General features: G+C 40.6%; 1 protein-coding gene and 1 long non-coding RNA gene across 2 annotated transcripts in view; one reads left to right on the plus strand and one right to left on the minus strand.

Annotated features, from left to right (window-relative positions):
• The window catches only part of SATB1 (SATB homeobox 1), a 91,806-nt gene extending 82,298 nt beyond the window's left edge, over nucleotides 1-9,508 (minus strand). Inside the window, exon 1 of the mRNA XM_063154210.1 lies at nucleotides 9,403-9,508. The gene's annotated coding sequence lies outside the window, so the exon portion shown is untranslated. The remainder of the gene's footprint in view (nucleotides 1-9,402) is intronic.
• A 107-nt stretch (nucleotides 9,509-9,615) lies between these two features.
• Nucleotides 9,616-15,502, plus strand: LOC134417248 (uncharacterized). Its single transcript, XR_010027535.1, has 2 exons — nucleotides 9,616-9,718; nucleotides 10,712-15,502. It is a non-coding gene; the product is annotated as an uncharacterized LOC134417248 (long non-coding RNA).
• Nucleotides 15,503-21,732: the final 6,230 nt, after the last annotated feature.

The raw sequence follows: 21,732 nt of genomic DNA on the forward strand, positions 1-21,732 counted from the left end.
GTTCATGCTTAAAACTCTTTTAAATACTTTTGTATAAAAGGAAAAAGAAAACATATTCAGATCTTCATTTACTTAATACCAAGTGGTCATTGCTATGGGCATATCAAAAGAGTTATTGTCATTTTTGCTTGATTCAGTTCCGTAAAATTTTTTCCATGACCAAAAGAAGTACTGTGCTCAGTCCATACTGAACTTTTTAATAAAAATCAGTAAAGCAATCTACTTCATTGTCAAATGATTGAAATAAATTTAATTAATGCCTTTGGAGGGAACGCCTATATAAGTATCACAATCACAAGAATGTGCATATATGCATATATGAATACATATGCCCAGCCGCAGTCTACCCTGTTGCTTTAATGTCATAACACTATAGTCCATGAGCAGCTGAAGGCAAAAATGAACTCCTATAATTTAAAATATCGTGCTGACACAATTTTAAGGTCAAATTACATTGTGTAGTTTATTAGAAGATTAAATGCTTGCTTCATCACAGGACACTACAGCCCTAGAAAAGGCAGGCAGTATAGAAATGCTCACAGACAAACAAATTAAAAATAGTAAGTTATAAACAGGGGAAAATAAGTTTATGCCACACCAACAAAACCAAAAAAAAAAAAAAAACAAAAAAAAAAAAAAACCCAAAAAGCAAAAAACACAAAGATGCATGAAAAGCAGTATGCTATGTTAGATGTTTATCTATACATAAGAGACAGGTGTCACAAAAACAAAACAAAAAAATCACGAAGCTAAAGAGAAACTTTAACTCACCAGTTTCCATCTGTTATATCTGAATTCATGCATAATTGATTATCCATGACTGGTAAGTTCTTTTTTTTCACTAGCCTAACACAGTTTTCTAAACATTATGTGTTAAATCACCACCAAAGTAAAGGGTGTTTGAGAAACCGTAAGGGCAGAATAAAAATTTTTAATGAAAAATAACATGTCAGTTAATAATAGAGCTGACCTATGTTTAAGAGAGAAATTTTAATCATGTGCATATTAAATATTAATAACCTATTCTGTTATTGTTATAATAAGGTTAAGTAAGCTTCTCCATGCTTAAGGAAAGAGAAAAAGTAGGAATATGTAACAGTGAAAAAAAAGCACTGAGAAGCAGAGACATAAGGAAAATGTGTCAACAATAAACAAGAGGAAATGAGAAAGAAGGAAAAGATGAAGGTGGAAACTAATCTCTATGTGTCATTATGACTGCCAGAGTACTGGCAAAGCAGCAGCATCCTTTTATTTCAATTTTAATCATTTCTGAATTTTAATACCCTGCTCCTTTTGTAATTCTCCTGGCATTCCCTATATGCATCCATCCCAGCCAAAACACCAGTGTAAATTAAATGGCACACAACCACACCACTGATGTAGTTCTCCCAGTAGAACCAATTGAGTGACCAAAAAGCAGAGAAGGTATGACTACTTTGTATCCCCACAGACTACTGGCCAATTAAGTGACTTAATGTTCTTCAATTCCTTTAATTTTGAAAAGAAGGGCAGTGGTTAGGTAACCCAGCAATATAGAGCCATTAAAAAAAAATAAAGCAAGCCAGTAGTAATACAATAATCAGTGACCATCAGGGCCTGGAAAAATGAGTTTGCTCTCACTGGCACTAAGGAGCATCACATGATTATTTAATTACAGCTCTAATTTTTGTCTCGTGGATGGCAACATATCAACAATTAATAGGGCAAATAGAGGAGACTGCATTTTTAAAGAGACAGAACCTATAAGAAATAGTGCTTGGTAATGCAATTTATCAGACAGTATAATGCTTCTTACGGCATATCTGTCATCCTGCCAAACACATAAAGAAATTCTACTGGTTCAATTCTCCTGCATGGTATCCATAAAATTCTTCTGGAATGCTTAGAAAACAATAACTACACCTATGAGTATCCTAATTGTCATTTTAAGCGGCAATGCAGAAGTCGGTTACTTGTAGGGCTTGCAGCCCAAGTAAAGTGGAATCACAAGTTTCAAATGCAAACATGCCATAAAATTGTCTTGAAAAGATTATAACGAAAGTCATCAGGAATGGCAAAAATTATTATGGTATTCAGTGAGTCAAGTGAAAAAAAAAAAGAAAAAGAAAGTCAATAAAATACAGTCAATGGGACAGAGATTGATTTTGACCGATTGACTTTACTGTGAGATTTTCTTACAAAGCATACCGAAACTAGGGGCTCAAAACCTATATCATACCGTTCCTGCACAGGACTGCTAGGTAAGAAATGAGAAACAAGACCTAAAAGAAGATGTATGATAGACATTATCGACTGAAAAGCTCTGCTTTAAAACAGCTGGATGCAGTTTCTTTTCCCTCATGCCTCATCCTGCAATGACAGCAGTGCGGAACCTGGGAACTGTGGGAAGTTCACTATGTCAAGGAGCACTTTCCACACTTAGGGAAATCTGGAAACTTATCAAAAAAACCCCTAATTTTATGCACCTTTTTGCAAATGTACTCACTTTTTCACAGCAATGGGTGGACCAAGCTATGATCCCCATAAATTCATATTATCCAGTGTATGTTTCAGACAATAGTCAATATACAATGTAGCAAAAGCAAGCTCCAAATTTCCTCTCAGCAATAAACTGTACCCGTGAAAAACCTACCATACTACGCTTAGAAGTTTTTTTAATCCTACTTCTCAATATAAAAATTAGACATGCTTTTTCATTTGATATTCTAAAATCTACCCTTTGAACAAGCAAAGAACACTGAGTTTGGGCCCTTGCGCCGAAAAAACCCTCTGCTAAACAGCAGTTCAAGTATTATTGCAAAAGTGTGACTAGAGAAGCAGTACTATTACAATAAATGCTCCATTCCTCCCCAAAATTGTATCAAATTAAGCTGTTTTCATTGAAGTCATGAACATTCTGAATTGGAGATCTTAATCTATAATCTTAAAAAGAAAGCTGGCAAGCAAGAGCTTGTATGTAAAAGTAAATATCATTCTTTTTATGCGCTGGTTACTATACAGATAACATGTCTCACAAAGACTGTAATTAAATGTCTAGTGCAGAAGTAACACTAAAAAGCATACAGTATTATTACATTACAATGAATCCTTAGAAGCTAAAACTGTCATTTTTAAGTTTTAAGATGCCTTTAATTATTCTTGAGACTTCTTACCTTTATCAAGAAAGCCCACCTATGATGAAAAGCACTAATGATTTAAAATCTTTCTAATACTGCTCTCCACAAAAATATTAATTTAATCTTTGATTATAAGCATTTTAAAACTCAATCTGGAATTCCTCCCAACTTCATTTTTTGCCTTTGGTCCTTCTGAGACCCTGCGTGCATGCATGCTCTCTCTCACTGTCTTTTCCCTCCTCTCTTTTCTGTCTTTTATTTAATGTAAAAGAAGTAGGAATATAGGGTGTGTATGATGTTAGAACTTTCCTCCTTTTCATTGAAAATGTTTTTAATTACCTGGCTATTATGACCAGACACATATTCTAAGTGCAGTTACTGAAAAGGAAATACCTTTCTCATACCTTTGCATGTGGGTTTGAGTTCAGAGCAGCAATTCTTGGCACTTCTGCTAAAAATGTTTTCCACTCTAGGACTAATTTACAAATATAAAGAATTACTTAATCCTTCACTGTTCTATGAAACACATTTACTACTAATTTTATAGCTGGGTAAATAAATCAGCAGCATATTAAGGCTGCATTTATAAAAGGATAGTGTGCTGCAGCTTCCTTTTCCTTCACATGAAGTTATGTGCTGAGCATTTTCAAAATCAGTATTACAACATCGAAGATGACAAAAATGGCATGGACAGTTATTAACCCAAAATTACACTTTTTTTTTTCAGAGCTAAAACCAGAACCAGGAGTCAAGACACCAGAAAAGATGATGAGACAGTCCTCCAAGCACAGGTGGTCTGAGTGTATCACCACTTCGTCTAGCAAGCAGCAAGTGCAACGACCCACAAATGATTGCTGCTGGCCAAATAAATCCTGTCAGAGCAGGATCCAGGGAAGACAAGATGCACTTGAGGTTTAAAGCACCTCCCTCATCTCCTCAGGTCATATCATGTCATAATGCGCCACGGGAAAGAGATAGAGCAGATAGTCCCTGGAAGTTATGTAAGGCCAGCGCAGCTGACAGACGTGGCCCATCCTGATGTTCTGCACCCAGGTGCAGCTGGGGTGACCGAGGCCCATGTGCAAGCCAGCAGGCTCCTCTGCCTCTCTCACCCGCAGCTCACAGCAGCAAAGCACGAGGTAGCGAGAGCTGACTTCTGTCAGCATACAGCTGTGCAGAGGTGTCACCAGCAGTGCTGTACAGCAGCTCAGAGACAGCAGCTAGCCTGCACTCCGGTGGAAACAAGTCTTACACTCCCAGTCCCAGCAAATGCACAGTGTTTCACAGGGGAATCAAACTCCAAAGAGATCGCTGTGCATTGGTGCTCTAAATAAATAGCTGAAAGGTGGACCTTGCCACAAATACCGAGTGTTAGTGTGTCCCTCAGCCCATCTGAACACCTAACACTGATCCTCTACAGGAACGGTGGAAACCGAGCTCTGCAATGACACACCAGTGTGCATGGGAGCAAAGTCAGGCTCAGCAAGTTTAAAAGGAAATATTTAGAATTCAGACAGTGCCTGAGGTATGTTACTACACTCTACTACTGTACTCTACTATTACTATGCCATTCCTAGTACACAGCACCAGATAAAACAGATTAGGAGTAGGCTACAACTAGTACGGGGCACAAGAACCAGATCAGAACACATGTACAAGATCAGTGCTGGCAAGTCTCCTTAAAATTAATCTCTACTAAGACAAAGGTACTGAGAGCAATGCTGTGCAGAAACCATGAGAAAGCTGACATTTGCAAAGCAATAGACTGGATACCCATTATGTAATGAAGTGTTGGTGATAACTGTGGTAAACTTTGATGCCACAGGATGGCAAATATTCAAAACCACCAGCATTTTTGAAGGGAACATCATAGTGTATCCTCTTGGAAGTAACAGTTACAAGTTGTGGTCAGGGCTGTTGAGAGTTCATGATACCACAGCCAAGGGAACTGACCAACAAGCCAACTTAGTGTTAAGTATAATACTTTGAGAATCTGAGGGAGGAATTAACCTCTCAGGTAAAAGTTATTAATGGAGTCCTTCAACCGAGAATTTAGAGAAGCTTTTTACAAACTGTGAGTTATTCTGACTGCAGTTATCTTCAGTTCAAATGCCGGCTACTTGGACTCATCACGCCAAGATTAAAAGTAACATCAACAGGGCTTTCTGAGACTGACTTTACAAAGTTACAAATCTCCGTATAGCAGGCAGTAAGAACTGTAAGTTACTCTTTAACCGTCAAACTGTTTTACTTCTTTCTTTTTTTCTTTTTTTTTTCTTTTTCTTTTTTTTTTTAGAATCAGTAGCAACTTTGTGACAACTAAAGTTTAAAAAATGCACTTGATTGCATAGTGACAGATTTGCAGAACATTTTTCATCACACACACATATGTGCTTTCAGTTATTAATAAAATGCTTCTGCCCTTAATCTGCCATTGCCTGAATATACAATTACAGTGTCTTGGATAGACAAATACTGTTAAGGAATTCTGTTTTCCCTGTTTGAGATGCAATTCGATTACACCAAGTAAAACTGAATACTATGTCTTTAAAACTGGCTTCGGCTTGCCACAGAAAGGAATACTGAATCACTTTTCTATTAAGTTCCTCTTAGAGTGGAATGATAACAAAACTTTCTTCTCTTCCTCACCCCCACCTTCCTTTTTTTGCTTGTTTTAAACAAGGAAGAGCCAGCTGCCCTGGGTAACACCACAGGTAGATATTAAAATGGAGACAGCCATTATTTAGTGGCGACAGGAATATAAATACAGGCACTAACCTATAAACTGGTGTTTACTTCAGGAAAGTAAGTCATATTTTTTCCTCTGATTGCCGTGCTGTCAGTTTAATGCAGCGTAAATAAACAGTAGGTGCATGATAGCTTTAAGTAGAAAGTGTTCATTCCACAAGAGCAGCAGGTTACTGAAGCCTGATGCCTATAACGGCAAAAACAGAACTTCCATTTTACCTGGCTAAGAGACTTGTGGCTTTTCTATTAAATTAATTTGTCAGAATTCTATGAAAAATATTATGCACTCAAAGAACTTTACAAAAAACATTCATTTTTGCAGCCCTCAACTTGAACCATTTGAAAAAACAAAAGCCAATCACTCCTCTGTAATTTCATCATCCCATCGCTCTAAATGAAAGCTTTATATAATCAACCTAATATAACAGAAAATAAAATGATATATAGAATTGCCTATACTTTGAGTTATTTTGTTCTTATAAATATATTCCCTGACTGAAAGTAAAAAAATTCCCCTTTGGAAAAAGCAATGATGTCTGAGAAGATTGTATATACACTCTACATCTATTAACATAAATTATAAGAAAGTAAAATGTTCCAGATGTGTTTAAACTGTTGTAGAAGGAAAGTTTGTGGCTTCACTGGATATATATGAAATATATCTAGAGAGAGCAATGGCAGTTATATACAAGAAGGCAATAAAATGCTTCACTAGAGTCTATGTTAAAATACCATAGTTCCTAGAAATATGACTAAAACCTTTCAGAAGTCATATTTCCTCCAGTTTCAATTCAGAAATCTACTTTAATGTATTTTTCTATATATTATGAGCTATTTTATTAATAAAGTAATCTTCTTAATTTTTTTCAAATACAGCTGGAAACCTAAGGAATTACTTCAAATTCCTCTGACAATACTTAGACTAAAAAAAATTAGGTGACATTAAAAAGGTAACAGTACTTTGAAAAATCAAGTAGTTGATACATTTAAAAGGTTTGGTGGGGTTTTTTGTTGGTCTTTTTTTAAGTAGAACACCAGACTTCAACTGATTATCATCTAAATGGCAGTTGCACCCATGTAAAGCCCTCTCTATCCCAAACCTGTAACGTGGGAGAAGCATTTTCTGTAGAGAAACCTCTCTGAAGAGGTTTTAGTGCTGCTGGGGTGGATGTGCCCACGTCCCCAGCCGGGCTGAGCGTGGTGGTTGGTGCCTGTGGGATGCTGGCAGGGCTGCAGCAGGGCTGGCGCTGCCTTGGGAAGCACGGCCACAGAGGGCAGGTGCGCTGACCCGCTGGGCCTGCGCTGCAGACCAAAGGGTGCCCTGCTCCTGTGCGAGCTGGGGCTGGCGTGGCAGCCTCTCTCTGCTCTGACACTGCCAAAGCACCGTGTCCCATCAGTGACTTACAGATCGACTCTGCTTCACACTGCTTTCTCGGGAGCTCGGCAGCAGGTTAGGATTCACACGAGTCGCTAAAATAGCATGAGAGGGGAAACTGCGAGAGTTACTTTGCTATTTAAAGTATCAAGAACAAAGAATATAAAAAGGAAATGGCCAGTTTTTCAAAATTCATGCACAAAAAGCATTTCATTTAAATGTTTTTTGTTCCAGTAAACTATTTTGCATACAAAGGACTTATTTATTACATATTTGAACTTGTGGGAAAAAGGGAAGGAATGCACTGATTCCTGAAATAACTCTACAGCCTTTTTGGAGGCTTTGCTCTTCTGTGCTCTTTTCTACTCTGAACAGTTTTATTGCAGGGACAGAGGAATTCCTTGGAGTCAGTTGTTTCTTTTCCACTAGCTGTTCTGAAGAGTGGGTATACATAGCATACTAGCCAAGGATTTTAATTTCTCTTCTATTGCCTTGTTTGTGCACTATCTGTTCCGACGCATGCTTATATGTGAACACATTGCATTTTCTGCCTGCTCATTTTTTTACCTACTCTATGTTATTTCACATTTCCTCACAAAACTATTGCTTCAACTCGAAAAGCAAGGTAATACCAATAACAATCTCAAATAGAAAGTGAATTAGAAAATGAGTGTGTGTAGGTATAACCATATTTAAGAGCATATAGGAGTACAGGACTGGAAAGAGCATTCTCAAATTCTACAAATCGTGCTGAAGAGTAATTAGAAGATAGAAAATGCAGAGAACATGCTATATTCATGTCTATATGCTCTACGCTTACAGTTTCAAGTTGTTTTTGAATAGTGCGCCTGATTTGACACATTTCTATCTGGTGATTGTGTTAAATGCTTGAACAGATAGTGAAATATCCAAGCATTCCTTGTGCTAACTACAGCTGAAATTTTACACTTATTGTAACCTTTCCTAACAATGTGAGAAAAACAGAGTAAATATATTAAATTTGTTTCACAACAGATGCTTAGGTTGTTAATATTTAAGATGCCTATTCATGCTATTCCTGTCTGCACATTTGTCAAAAATGTAAGCTTGAATGCTAATGTTTGCCAGCAGACTACAGCAGACAAATATATGAATGCACTGTACCAAAATAATATAAAGTAGAAATAAGGGGCCGATGCTAACTCCCACCCAAGTAGCACGGACCAGAATGAAAGGGCACCTCCAGATCACACGCCCTGGAGTCTCTGCATCTGAATTTGTGAATTATTTTCGCAGAAGTGCTGCACTCATTTGCACGGACTAAAACCAGCGAAGAGCTTTCCTCAGTTTAAACTTATTTCAGCTTAGGAGCTGGTGCAAAGTGTTTCAGAAAACTTAGAGTGTAGCGAAGTTTCTTCCGCAGTCAGAAAAAGCTGGAGACTGGCAGAGGGAAACTCCGGGTCGGGCAGGTGCCTGTCAGGAGCGCTCCCCCCGGCAGCCGGCGGACGCGGCGACAAAGGGGCGAGGGTTTAGCAAAACCTCGGGTGGCGGGTTCGGAGACGGAGCGGAAAAAGCAAAAGTAAATCCTGGAGCACAGAGACGAGCCCCCGGCACTGCTCCCCGCGACAGCGGCAGCGCCGGGTCGCGCCGCGGGCGGGCGGGGGGGCCGTGCCACCCACCGCCACGGGCGCGCCCCCGGCTGGGGCAGCCGCCGCCGCTCGGCCGCCCGCGCAAGCCCCGCGCCCGCCATCCCCCTGCCCGCGACCCCCGGCCCCGCCGCTTCGCCCCGCGCCGTCGGGGGCGCCGCCGCCCCGCGCCCGCCGCTGCCGGGAGGCGCGCGGCGCCGGGTAAGAACTTTGCCAAACTTTGGGGTTTTTTCCCTCTGCCCCCACCCCCACCTCCCCCCGCTCCCCCCGTGCCGGCGGCGGGCGAGGGAGCGGAGCGGAGCGGAGCGGGGCCGGCGACCGGCAGCGGCGCGGCGGCAGGTGTGAGCCCGTGCCGGCCGGGAGGCTCCGGCAGCGGCAGCGCCGAGCGCAGCCACCCGCCCCGCGCCTCCCTCCCGCCCGCCCTCCCGGGCCGGCACGGCCGGGTAAATCGCCGCGGCGGGTGCCCCCGGCACGGCTCTGTCCCCCCCCGTCCCCCACGTCCCCGAGGAGAGACGCCGAAGGAGCGGGACCGACTCACTCATGGGAGCGCGGCGGGCGAGGCCGGCGACACCTCCGGCTTCCGAGGCGCCGGCGAAGTTAATTGCACTGAAGTTCAAGTTGTCTTTTCACCCATCAGGAGTGGGCGTTTAAAGGAAGGAGAGCGAGGAGGAGGAGGGGGAGGGGGGAGAGTCTCTCTCTCTCGCTCGCTCTCGCACACACACACACAGACACACACAGAGGCACACGCATGCACGCACGCACACACACACACGCACACGCACCCGCCCGCTCGGCTCCGCTCCCGAGCTGCCTCAGCAAGGAGGAGCCCGGACGGAAAACACCAGGGCAGCAAGGTACCGGCGTGGGGCAGCCCTGCCTCTGCCTGCGTGTGTCTGTGCGGGTGTGCCTGCGTGTGTGTGTGTATTTGTGAGTGTATGTGTGTGTGTGTGTGTGTGCCCGCGCTCCCCCCGCCCGCTGCCTCCTCGCACGGCCCCTCCAGGCGGGGAGGTGCGCGCTGCCCCCGGGGAGGGGGCGGCGGTGCCGTCGGGGCAGCGCGGCCGCTGAGGCCGGTCCGACCGGGGCCGGGGTCTCCGAGCCCTGCGCCGCCCGCTCTGCTCCGCGCCCGCCGCCTCCTGCCTGCGCGGCGGCGGTGGGAGGGGGGGAGAAGCGAGCGGCGGCTGGAGAGCAGCGGTGGCGTGTGTCTGTGTGCCTGTGTGTGTGTGTGTGTGTGTGCGCGGCGGCTCCTTCCCTCCGGCGGCTCCCGGCCCCGCGGGGCGGTGGGGCTGACTTGGTGGAAGTGCCGGGGCATGGTGGTGTGTGTGTGTCCATGCCTGCCGTGCCCCCCTTCCCCCCAGAACTCGGGTCGAAACCCTCCACCGTCCCCGCATTGCCTTCCCCGGCACCGCGCCCCCGCCCCCCTCTTCCCCCTTCTCTCCATCCTTCCCCCGCTCCTTTATTTCCACAGCTGTCCCCGCGCCCTCTGGCCGCCCCGCGCCGCTGCTCCCAGAGCGCCGGCGGCAGCCCCTTTCGGGCAGGCAGCGCTCCGCGGCCACCCGCGATTTGGGGTGGCCGAGGGAGAGCAGCTCCGCTACCGCGCTGGGTCTCCGCGGGCTGGGGATGCCCGGGCGCGGACAGCATCCCCCGGAGGCCTCTGGCTGCCGGCAGCTCCGCTGCCCCGTCGGGCCCGGATCGCTGTGGTCCTCCTGCCCGGTGTTTCACCTGGCACCACGTGCTCCTCCGTAACGCTGTTTGAGAATTGCCTTTATTCATGAAACTTCTCCTAGGGGAAGTACTTTTCTCTCTTTTTTCTGTTTTTAAGACCTTCTTTCCCCTCTTCGCTGATGCAGGATTTGGAAGTGGAGTTCCTGGAGAATGACCCTGGCAGTGAACGCAGGTTTCCCTGAAAGCTGAGGCTGTTTCTTATTCCCTAGAGGGGAATAAGAAGGGATCCCGGATGTCAGCCCGATCTCCGTTTTTTATTTGTCTCGACTTTGAGGCAGATTTTCTCTTTCAGCTTTGGGAGCTGACAGGTACAATTCCTGTAGGCACCTTTGCATGAAACAAGACCAAGGCCAAGAAGTTGATTTGTCATTGCTTTTCCTAGTTAGCCAGCAGTATGTCCTTCTATTAATTGCTATTAGTAAGTTAACCTTGTAGCTCAGTTATTGAATAATCATTAATCCATGGAGGATACACAAGCCCAAAGGTTAATAATAGGAATAGCAATTAATAATATTGACCTTGCCAGTGGGGAGAGTATTTTTGTCACAGTTATTAAAAGGCACTACTATTTATACTAGGTACAGTGGTGCAAATTTGGACTCAATATGTTGAATACCAAATTACTTCAACAACACCAGAAATTAATTCACTCCTTTATCTCCATGTTATCAGTCCTCTGACTTTTTCTCAGTTTAAAACGCATCATCCCCTACTCTCTCATTTTAAATAGAAATGCTAGGTCTTTAATCAATTCTGACATTTCCACTAGAAAATAACATTGAGCTCACTTACACAGATAAAAATTTATTTGCCTGCAGCTGATTTGTTGTAGTGCTTTGGACCTATTCATTTCTCAGAGAGGACTTAGCTTTTTATGGTCTTTTGATACCATGGGGTAATAAATAGGAGATCAGTACAAAGGGAACATTCTCTCTTTTATAGGTCCAACTCTCCACTCCCTAGAGTTGCCTCCTTGCAGAGCTACTCTGACTGACTGACTGACTGACTAACCTACATCCTTCTATTGTCAAAGACCCATCTCCTTTATTCGTATCACATTTCTGACTGGCTGGTCAGTAAGCCCTAATAATAATCATGTTTCATGTCTCAGAAATCTAATAATCAAGTTACTCATTGCTACAAATTGCAGCTAAGCTATTTGGGTTAGTCACGTTATCCCCACTTTAAAGGCAGGGAAACTGAAACAGGAAAATTAACACATTTGCCTGAGGCTACACATGGATTTGAGACCAGATCCAGAACTGGAACTGAGTTTAGATCAAGCTCCCTCTTAAAGATCCTCAAATGCACTATGGAAAATCCTTCCTTAAAGTTGAAATGTAACATAAACCTTATTTTCTATCAACTTGGTATATTAGTCAAAATATACTCCCTTTTTAGGCTCACATTTTGTTTTTAAAAGATAAGGTTTATTCAGGTTAAAAAAAAAAAACAACAAAAAACAACAAACTGTGGTAATACTTCTCAACTATATCAAGCAGTTTACTTTGGAAACAAATATTTAATACCAGACTGTGAGTAGTAATGGGAATAGAATTGCTTGTTGTTAGGCTACTGTAAACAATATTAGCTGAATGTTATGGTATTGTTACAAGCCAACAAACTATGATGGGAAGTCCAGGATTAGTATAGATAAGGCTCTCTTGCTTACCTAGTGTGCACTGGTTTTCACCATAATGCTCCTTCAGTGCTTTCAGTATCCAAATACCTAGTATGAGTCTAATTACTGAAAAACATATGAGACAACCATATACTGTGTTTGAGAGTTATGATTTATATCATTAAGCAGTGAGTTTTACCAAGTTGTGTCATTCATGTCACTGGACCAGGACATATATTGCCTGTCCTTTAGCTGTGCCATGTCGTCAAAGCTATTTGGTATGACTGAGCACAGATGGCATGCCTAAAAACCAGGTATACAATGTAACTTTCCTATTACTGACACGTAGATATTTCCTCTTCCTCAATTTCCCCCCCTAGATGTTTGCTTGCCCAGCCTTCTACAGGAACTGTAGAAAGTCCTGTTCATCCTGCTCATCCCTGATGCCTGGAATTGTGGAGTTGAAACCCTATACAGAATAAGCGTTCACATTCTTTTTTAATTATTTTTTTTATTTATGCTGACAGCTCCTTTCTGAGCATTTTTAGAGTCCTGATTTGAGGGAAGTGGGTGCAGATCTCATTCAAATAGTCATTCTCCAATACCATTAGCATTACCTGCCAAAAATGAAAGTGGCATATGAATCACAATAAGCCACTCATGAATTTGTGGATTTAGAACCTGCCAAGGAACAACAGATACACACACGATTTCAAAGACCCATCAGTTTTAGGTACTTCCAGCAGTGCATAGAAGTACATTTATCCAAAGACCATCTTATTGATGGCACATTCTATAAGGCCTACAGACATAACTGATTCCAGGGAAATATAATAATAACTGAAAATATTTCTGTTCCAGTCTTTCTTTTACAAGTGAGGTAGTGAAAGTGATGAATCTGCTAATCATAACCATGTCAGAGGCCTTTCCTGAGCTGCCCCTTATTGAAGTGCTACTGTGACATAATGATGTGTTGCTGTTCTGTGAGAAGAGCTTTAGAATCCACTGGGAAATATCACAGTTGCTTTCCAGTTCCTTTCAGACATGTAAATACCTTTATGTTTAGACATGAGTACAGAGGGGTGGAAAGTGAAGTTCAGCAAGGAGTAGAGTGGGGTTAAAAGCATCCACATGGATCCAGGAACCAAATACATACATATGTGGACTTTTTTCTGTATCTGATATTACCTGGGGCTTGAAATGAAAATGTTCATTATCAAGAAGAAATGCTTAAGGAACATGTGCCTACTTGAGAGTTATGTTGACCCATGGTTGACAGAGAAGGCCATCTTCTGCCTGAAATTGCAGATGAGCAACAGAACTCTCAGTAGTGCTCAGATACTTTTGTCGTTCTCAAGTTATATGTACATTATCGAGTATGGTTTATTTCCAGCATGTAGTGTGTGGATAATGCTATATCAGTGAAAACCACCACATGCCACCTATCATTCTTTATAATTGCTCGCTTTCATCATGGTTTGCTTAAGCTGAGCACATCAGAAACTGAAAATAACATTCGGGTATTTTTTCCTTCTTAACATACAAAAATTCCAGCCTACGTTTTGAAAACTATTTATATGCTATTATTTGTGAAACCTTGCAAAGAAACCTGCATATTGGCATGGAGTACACATGGATGTCTCAGCAGCTTGATGAAATGTTAAGACTTGGTTTGAACTGTGTTCCAACCAGTTATAAATGTTATCTGTTGTAGATGAAAATAGTAATCAACAGATAGAACCATGCTGAAGTAGCCTTCTGTGCATATCTTAAATGCAAGTGGCCATTACCAGCTGTACCACAACCTTTTCTCATGTTTCATCTTGCAAGTGGCTCAGTGGAAGATAGTCAGATGTCTTTTTCTGAATATGTTTTCAGTGCATTTCTGCAGTCTGTTGGTTATTCTACTCTGTGTTGGTTAGACACCAATCTCTTGAGCTCAGGCCTATATCGCCTTGCTACTTGAGTGTTTGTTCTGAAAATTTCTTTACTGAAGTGGGCATCATGTCAATAATAGCATATTCATCAGTCTATCTCCAGACTGGCTTAGGTTCTCTCCAATCATACAGTGAAGGCCCATGTTTCCAGGCCCTTATGCTACACTGTACCTCAGTCCATTCGGCCTCTCTCCAACATGGTACTGCTCCAACTGCTTTTTCCTCCACATCTCTGTTACAGGAGATCTTTGGATTGCCTGAAAAAGTAAAGTGCATCCTGTGGATTTCCTCGTAAAACTTTGCTTCTTGGAAAAGAAGATCAACTTTTTGCAGGTGCATCAGTGATGCCAGACTCACTTCTGTTTTGCCCGGCTGCTGTCTCCCTCTTCCACCAGTCTAAAAGTACCATTTTTTAAAGGATTGAAGGAGATAATATTAACATGTGTGTAACCACTTATCCTGCACATTGTCTGTTCTTTTCTCCTTCCACTTGGTGTCTGGTTTGTCTTGGCTGCTTTTAAAAATTCTGTTGCCTCTATTGAGAGACTGCCAGATTATACCAGTGAAGAGAAACCAGGTGACTGTCTACTTTTATGAATATAGGTTGTGTATAATAAATTCCGGTTTTACATCTATGCAAATTAAATCATCATATGATTCTGACTACATGCATTTTTTATCAAATATGGCATATATTTCACAAATTATATTTAACTTGTAGTCGTGTTGCAATTTTGAATACCTAACTAGGAGTTACAAGGTGTGCCACTAGATCTTAGTAAATAGGTTTACAACCCCAGAAGAAACAGGAGATCTTTAGCTTTTTTTCTTGTATTCTTGTTAAATCTAGTGAAAAAGCTTTTCCTGCTATAGCTGATAATATAAATGCCTCACTACTATGCTGTTTAGAGACAAAAGTACACTTAGTTTCTAGAAATGTAGCGATTTTGTAAGGGCCTAAACAGAATGTGCCCAGAATAAGGAAATTTCAAAGAAACATGCTTTTGGTCTGGAGTTAGTGAGGCCTTTTATTAATGTTTCTTGTCACAGAGTAGAAGACATCAGTCACAATGTCAAAATAAACATTTTACTTCTGCAAAATTATATTTTCACTTCAGGAAAACAGGATTTAGCATAATTCTTCCTGTGGACAGACAGGGCAGTTTTAGTGTCAAGCTCTAAGCCTTGCAATATGATTCCCAACCATAGGTGCACCAGACTTTGAATAATCAGTCTGTCAGATGAGCTATGACAGGCATTATGCTGTAAAGGTAGCCCCTCAATGCTTTTAATGTTAATAATTTTCAGTAACTGCTGCTGCTTTTTCCTAAATAAAAAGATATTTTGTTGACCACAAAGATGTCTCTGTCAATACTTGTCTTTCAGTCAATAAAAGGATCTGGATGGGTTGAAATGTGGGAATCGGGTGGAATTCAAACATATGAACAAACAGCTGTGATTCACAAAACCTCTTCTAAGAAGTTGCCTAAACCTCAAAACACTGGGTTTGCCTTAGAGTTAGTTCCTTTTCCACCTGGGACTCCTAAGTGGCCATTCAGGACTGTTCATGCCCACCCAAGTCCTCTAGACCTGCAATATTCTTCTGCTCGAGTGTCTTGGTCAGCCTGGCCTCCTGGTTACTCGTGGAGTGTGCCCAGCCTCCCTGACATGACTGCATTCTTGACAAAATGCAGCAGGGTCACTGTGGTAATAATGGGGCTTAATCCCAGGACTATTTTTATTTTTACTCTGATTTTTGTTTTAGTTTTTAAAATTTTTTTAGGGGGATGTTGTATGTATTTCACAACAATTTAACATAGTGAGGACAAAAATAATCCCGAGAAAACTTAGTGTGTGCCCCAGCCCTGGGAATAAACTAAACATAAGATTATGATCTAAGGAATCTTGAATTCGTTTATGCTCAAGGGCACTGTTTCAGCAGAAGGGTCGAGACTGCCTCTTTTAAAATAACCATCAGCCTGGTGGTCAGAGTCCTCCCTGGGGTGAGAGGAGTTGTAAATTGGGGCCTTTCAGGGCAGCAGAGATGAATCCCATGATTGCATTAGTGCTCTAATCACAGAGTTGTTATATAGAGGGAGATGGGAAGCCAGCTTCTCCTCCAGCTATGTTTTAATAAAACATAAGTTTTGAAGGAAAGATCACAGGGACCTATTTTCATAAAAAGAACGAGGGTGTAGATACTGAGTGGATGGAGGCATCTCTCAGACAGCCCTGGGTAGAGCCCTGTCTTTAGAGGTAACCCTCAGGTAGAGCCTTTGCTTCAGAGAAGGAGGCAGGATTGTAGACTTGGGACAAACCTCATTTTTCCCCTGGTTAACTCCAGTTGTCTTGTGTTGAGGTCAAGATTTCCAGCCCACCCAGGTGTCTCTCCTGGTATGCTGCAGCAAAGTCATGCTTTCAAAACATGGTTTTGGATACCTGATAGGGAGCCATGGGACAAAAATTCAGTGTTGGAGCACCAGGATGCTTTATAGGATTAGGCCATAAATTATATAAATCAGTATCTAATTATTAATAACAGCTTATGTCATAATAACAGCAGTACTTGGTATCTGCTGGGAACTGCTCTCTCGGTACAGTTTCTGGTCCATTTTTATTTTGCATCACAAAGGACAGCACAGGAAACTGTTGGATTGCATATTACTTATAATGAAAATTCTCTCTGTAAGTGTTTCCCATTAGAAACTCTAATGGCTAACATGGCTAGACACTTATATTTGTTTTGAGTCCTGTGGGATACAAGGTTAAAATTATCTTTTTATGGAATTTATCTAAATTAAAATGGAAACATCCACTAAAATTTTGGCCTTCTCTAGGAAAAGTGTGATAATAGTTAAAGATGCCTATTTCTTCTTTTAAAATACTTTTATTTTGCCTATTTGAAAACTTCCAAAATCAAGGGACAATATATTCCTCCAAAAAAAAGGCAACTACTTGACAGCAGTCCATGGCATGGATTTCCTCTGCCATGGCATAGCTGACTGCTTTTGCCACATATAGGATGTATGGGCACAGTTCAGACAGTCTGCCCCATCTGTGTTTTCTTCCCCAAACCTGCTTGATACAACTGAAGAGTAGGTTACAAAGCTGTCCTGGAACCCTTCCACTTGTGATCTACATCCTACAATATGGAATATTCTAAATATCTTGGGCTTTCCCTAGCTAACAAGCTGGTTATTCTGGCTATGCATGAAGATACAGATTTGGGTCTTAATTAACATCTGCAGTTTAATCAAACCATTTATGATCCTGAGAAATTTGAACTGTAGACTTTCTGGTTTTTCTGATGACAGACAAATACCATGAACTAAAATAGTAGTTTAATATATAGAGCATTTGCACCAGCTCTATGGCCGTGGTAACTTTTGTGGAAGCGTGAGAAGTCTGAGGATCGTATTTTTCAATGTCTGATGAAGAATTCAAAGATAATAGATATGAGATCAGATACTCTAGGGACTTGACAAAAGTTTTTGGTGTTTAAATTTAAATAGCATTCTATGACACTTTACAGGGGCTAACTCTCCTGTGGTGACAGTCCTGTAAATCTTTAGCTAGGCCCAGTTTTATTATAAAAGAAGTTGGCTGGCCCAAAAGAGAAAATATGGAATAAATTGCCATGAAAGTGGATTGGCCTGTTTAGTCTGGTGACCCAGTGAAACAGTGGAGGACTTTATAATCTGCAGTGCAGACAGGTCTTCATTGTTGAAGGAAGCAGGAAGTGCTAAGAGGGCTGTAATTGCATATTCTTTAATAAGAAATATAATTGTTGCTTTTGCCAAACAGATCTCAGACAGATTTTAATAGTGTGCACACATTCAGAAGCCTCTGGAACACACCTTTTTACCCTAATTTGTTCATATACATTGATATATTCTAATGTATTTACTCCCTCTAAAAATGTAGTCCATGTAGAGCATTTCTGAATTGCAGGGTTCCTTACTCTTTTTTTTTCCTTTATAGATTGACTGTGATGATTCAGTAAGACAAAAGAAGATACCATAGATGTGTTTCTTTTAATACTTTTAAGTTTCTGTCCTAGAATAAAGGCTTATGTTTGCCATGATTACAGTGGTCAGTCTTCACTGCACTGTCAGGGCCTTGCCATCTTTCATTGTGCAACATGTTTAAAAAACCCACATACCCCTCAGTACTGTATTTTTTTTTTTTAACTTCAAATTTGGAAACCACATTTGTGATGTAGTGTGATTTTTTTTGTTCAATCTGAAGGGGTAAAATCTTGTGTTATACCAGTATCAACATACATCTTGGTCGATGTATTGTGTTGTGCAGAGCCTATCATAACCACTGAATGTGAAATCAGTGAAAGGAGGCATGATCTTCTAACACTGCTTCAGGTGGCTGAAATTCAGTTTTTCTTATTTCACATTCTATGATCTTGTGTCATTGCAAAACAAATAGTTTTCTTAACTGGCATTAGGTGTATGGCTTCCTGTGAACCATGGTAACCGAGGCTTGAGATTTATGAACGATTGTTTAGTTTTCATCAAACTCCCTCAATCTGTAGATCTAAGCAAAAATCACACCATATGTTGCAAATGAGTTCAGTAGTGACTGTCTTTCAGCAGCTGCGCTAAATTTGTATTGTTCTGCAGTGTTATGGACAGCTTTTTTCAAAACAATTGAGATCACACATATAAACTTAATTATTTTTATTACTGTTGAGTGTCACATTTTAAAAGGCTTGAAATCTTTTTTCTGTGAAAGGTGAAGCTAGGAAAAATTTGCTTTTTGTCCCAGGATACTCATGCTTTCAGTTTATTTGTAGAAAATATAAATCATAGATAGATAGATAGATAGATAGATAGATAGATAGATAGATAGATAGATAGATAGATAGACACATACATACATACATACATAGATGCTCCATGATGACCAAATTCTAGAATAATCAGTTGAAAGGTTTAAATATAAAAGGTTGCAAGCTCTGCACCATAAATTTCATGTATTTTTTGCTTTACTAAAAAAACAAAACAAAACAATAACAAAAAAACTCAAACAAAAGAAAAAAAGTGCTGCATTCTCTTGTAGATTGGACATTGGCTTTAGACTATAAATGCTTGACTGATAGTAACTTGTGTGAGTTCATAAATTCCTTTTATATTGTCTGCTAATCAATCACACCCTGTTAAAGGCTTCCATTGCTCAGGTGGCCTATGTGTGAAGTATCCTACTTTAGTCCCAGGCGAATATTCAATATCATTTATCAGATCAAGGAAAGGGTAGGACAGTAGACACAATTTCTGCTGATGATATTCAAACAACTGAGGTTTAGGAAGAGATTTTATTAGAAAGAACATCTACAGAAAGAAGAAAAGCACCACTACAGTTGGTCACAGTTCATATTTGTCCCTTTTAAAACTGCATGACAAGGTAAGTTGCATCTGTGCAAGCAGGAAAATGAAGTCGTGGTTTGCTACTGCTTGGCAATATTCATGCAGTGAGTCAAGTCAACAATACTGAGGTTGAGCAGAACACAAACCAAGGAGGCCGCCCATGCAAATGATACATCCTGGTTGCTTCCTCATGAACTCTTCCATGAAATCTTGCTGCACCCATCTTGATTGCATATGCTAATCCCGGATTCTTAATTGACTCATAACAGATTTATCTGGATTTCCAACTTCCTCTTCTCTTTTGAATGTTAATTAAAATAAAAAGATTACATTTAAGATATTCATTACAGTAGCAGAGTTTTCTGCTAGAGGTGTTCAGAGCCAAATTTTGGTTTTATTTAGATGGGACTATTTAAAATCAATGAGCTTAAGTCTGTTTTGCACTAAGGACCTTTTGATACCCACATAGTAAAAAATGGCCTTAGCAGCAATTGAAGAATTTATAAAGGTCAGAGTATATTTTCTACATTTTACCTCATGCAGTAAAATTGAGAAAAAGCCCCCAGTTTTTAATATAAAATATATGTAACAGTCCAAAGTCAGTTTGTTCGGATGAAAATAAGCTCAGAACTTCTCATGTAGACTTGTAGATATTCCCTGTCTTCCCCTAAATCACTCACTATCACTATTAGACCTGCAGAAGTAGGAAAAAGAGGGCTTTGATATCCTCTGTGTGGAATATGGAGACTTGAAGTCATGTTTCTAGCCTAAACAGAAAATTTTCCTTTGGTATTTTCTAAGCCAGATGCAGAGCTTGTTTATTTTTAGTCAATATCTAGGAACACTTTAAATAGTAGTTTTTTTTTTTTTTGTTTTTTTTTTTGTTCATATGGACAAAATAAGACCTAATTAAAGAAGAAGTAGAATGAAAATTCTCTTTTTCCTTTTTTTTTTTTAAAAAAAAGCAAACCTCGTTCCTACTGTGGAGTTGTACAGGGATTTTTCCCCCACATTTTTGTTGTTGTTATTATTTTTGTTTCTCCTTAGTAAGGTATTTTGTAGTTATATTCTTTCTTGGCAACCCACCATATTGTTGTTGGTAATTTGGGTTTTTTTATATTCAGTAGATTAAATCATACTATCCTATTTGGGATCTTCCCACCATTACAGCTTTTGCCACCCATAACCTTGTTTTATGATCAAAGGGGAAATAAAGGGAAAGCAGTAATGTTAATAGGCTTTCCCATGCAGTCTCTCTGGGAATGGTCTTTTTATAAGTGTCTTGAACTTGACCTCTTCAGAAGGCCCAAAGGTCCAACACACATTTTTAAAGTTGCATTTAAATTTTAATATTTTTATTCTGTGAAGCCATTTAAAACCTGGCCCTCAAAACACAAAGCATAAATCTTTCAGGACAGTCATCCAGTAAAATTGATGTGTGCGGAAGAGAAATTCCGGAAAACCCCTACAGCTCTATTGCTTTGCTTTTCATGTTGTTTTATAGATACGTTCCCTACAACGCTACCAAATAATCAAACAAAATCCAATGAATAATATTGTGATTTCATCACTCTGGCATTTGAACTTGCAAATACAATTTAGCAATGAATTAGGAGAGGAAAAGTTTTGCATTGCCCCACCCTCATTATAAAAATGTTCTTCTGAGCCAAGCATTTGAGGCATTAGAAAGATTTACAGTAATAATATAAGTAGCAATAATGAACTTGGGAACAAGGGAGTCTTGTAAGGGGTTCTCAGAATGAGAGAAAGGTTTTGTAAGCAATTCTATCAACACTAAATAAATATTTAGGAAGATTGTCTTCTCTCAGTGAGTCTGTATAATAATTGTACTGCTAATAGGAAGTATATGATTTGGATATGAGAAGATACGTATCTCTGAGTCCATTCAACTTGTTTGTGTGGGTGAATCTAGTTCTCATTAAAGGTACTGGTTAGACTGTCCTGATTGCTACTGTCTTCTTTCCATGAAAATGTCAGCTTTGTCACCTGCTGTGCAAGGTTTCCAGCCATCCCAGTTCATCTGAGGGCAAGCTCTTCTATCTGCTGTTCTCTTTTATTTTGGAATGGTCAACAAGGCAGCCAGGTGTGACAGGGCAATTTGATAATGTAGTCGGAAAGGAAAAAAAAAAAACGTGTTAAATGCTTGGACTTGACCTGTAGGTGGGGGTCACAGTGTTTCCCATCACCAT

The sequence above is a fragment of the Melospiza melodia genome, chromosome 1, assembly GCF_035770615.1.
Source record: "Melospiza melodia melodia isolate bMelMel2 chromosome 1, bMelMel2.pri, whole genome shotgun sequence".
In the NCBI taxonomy this organism is placed as follows: Eukaryota; Metazoa; Chordata; class Aves; order Passeriformes; family Passerellidae; genus Melospiza; species Melospiza melodia.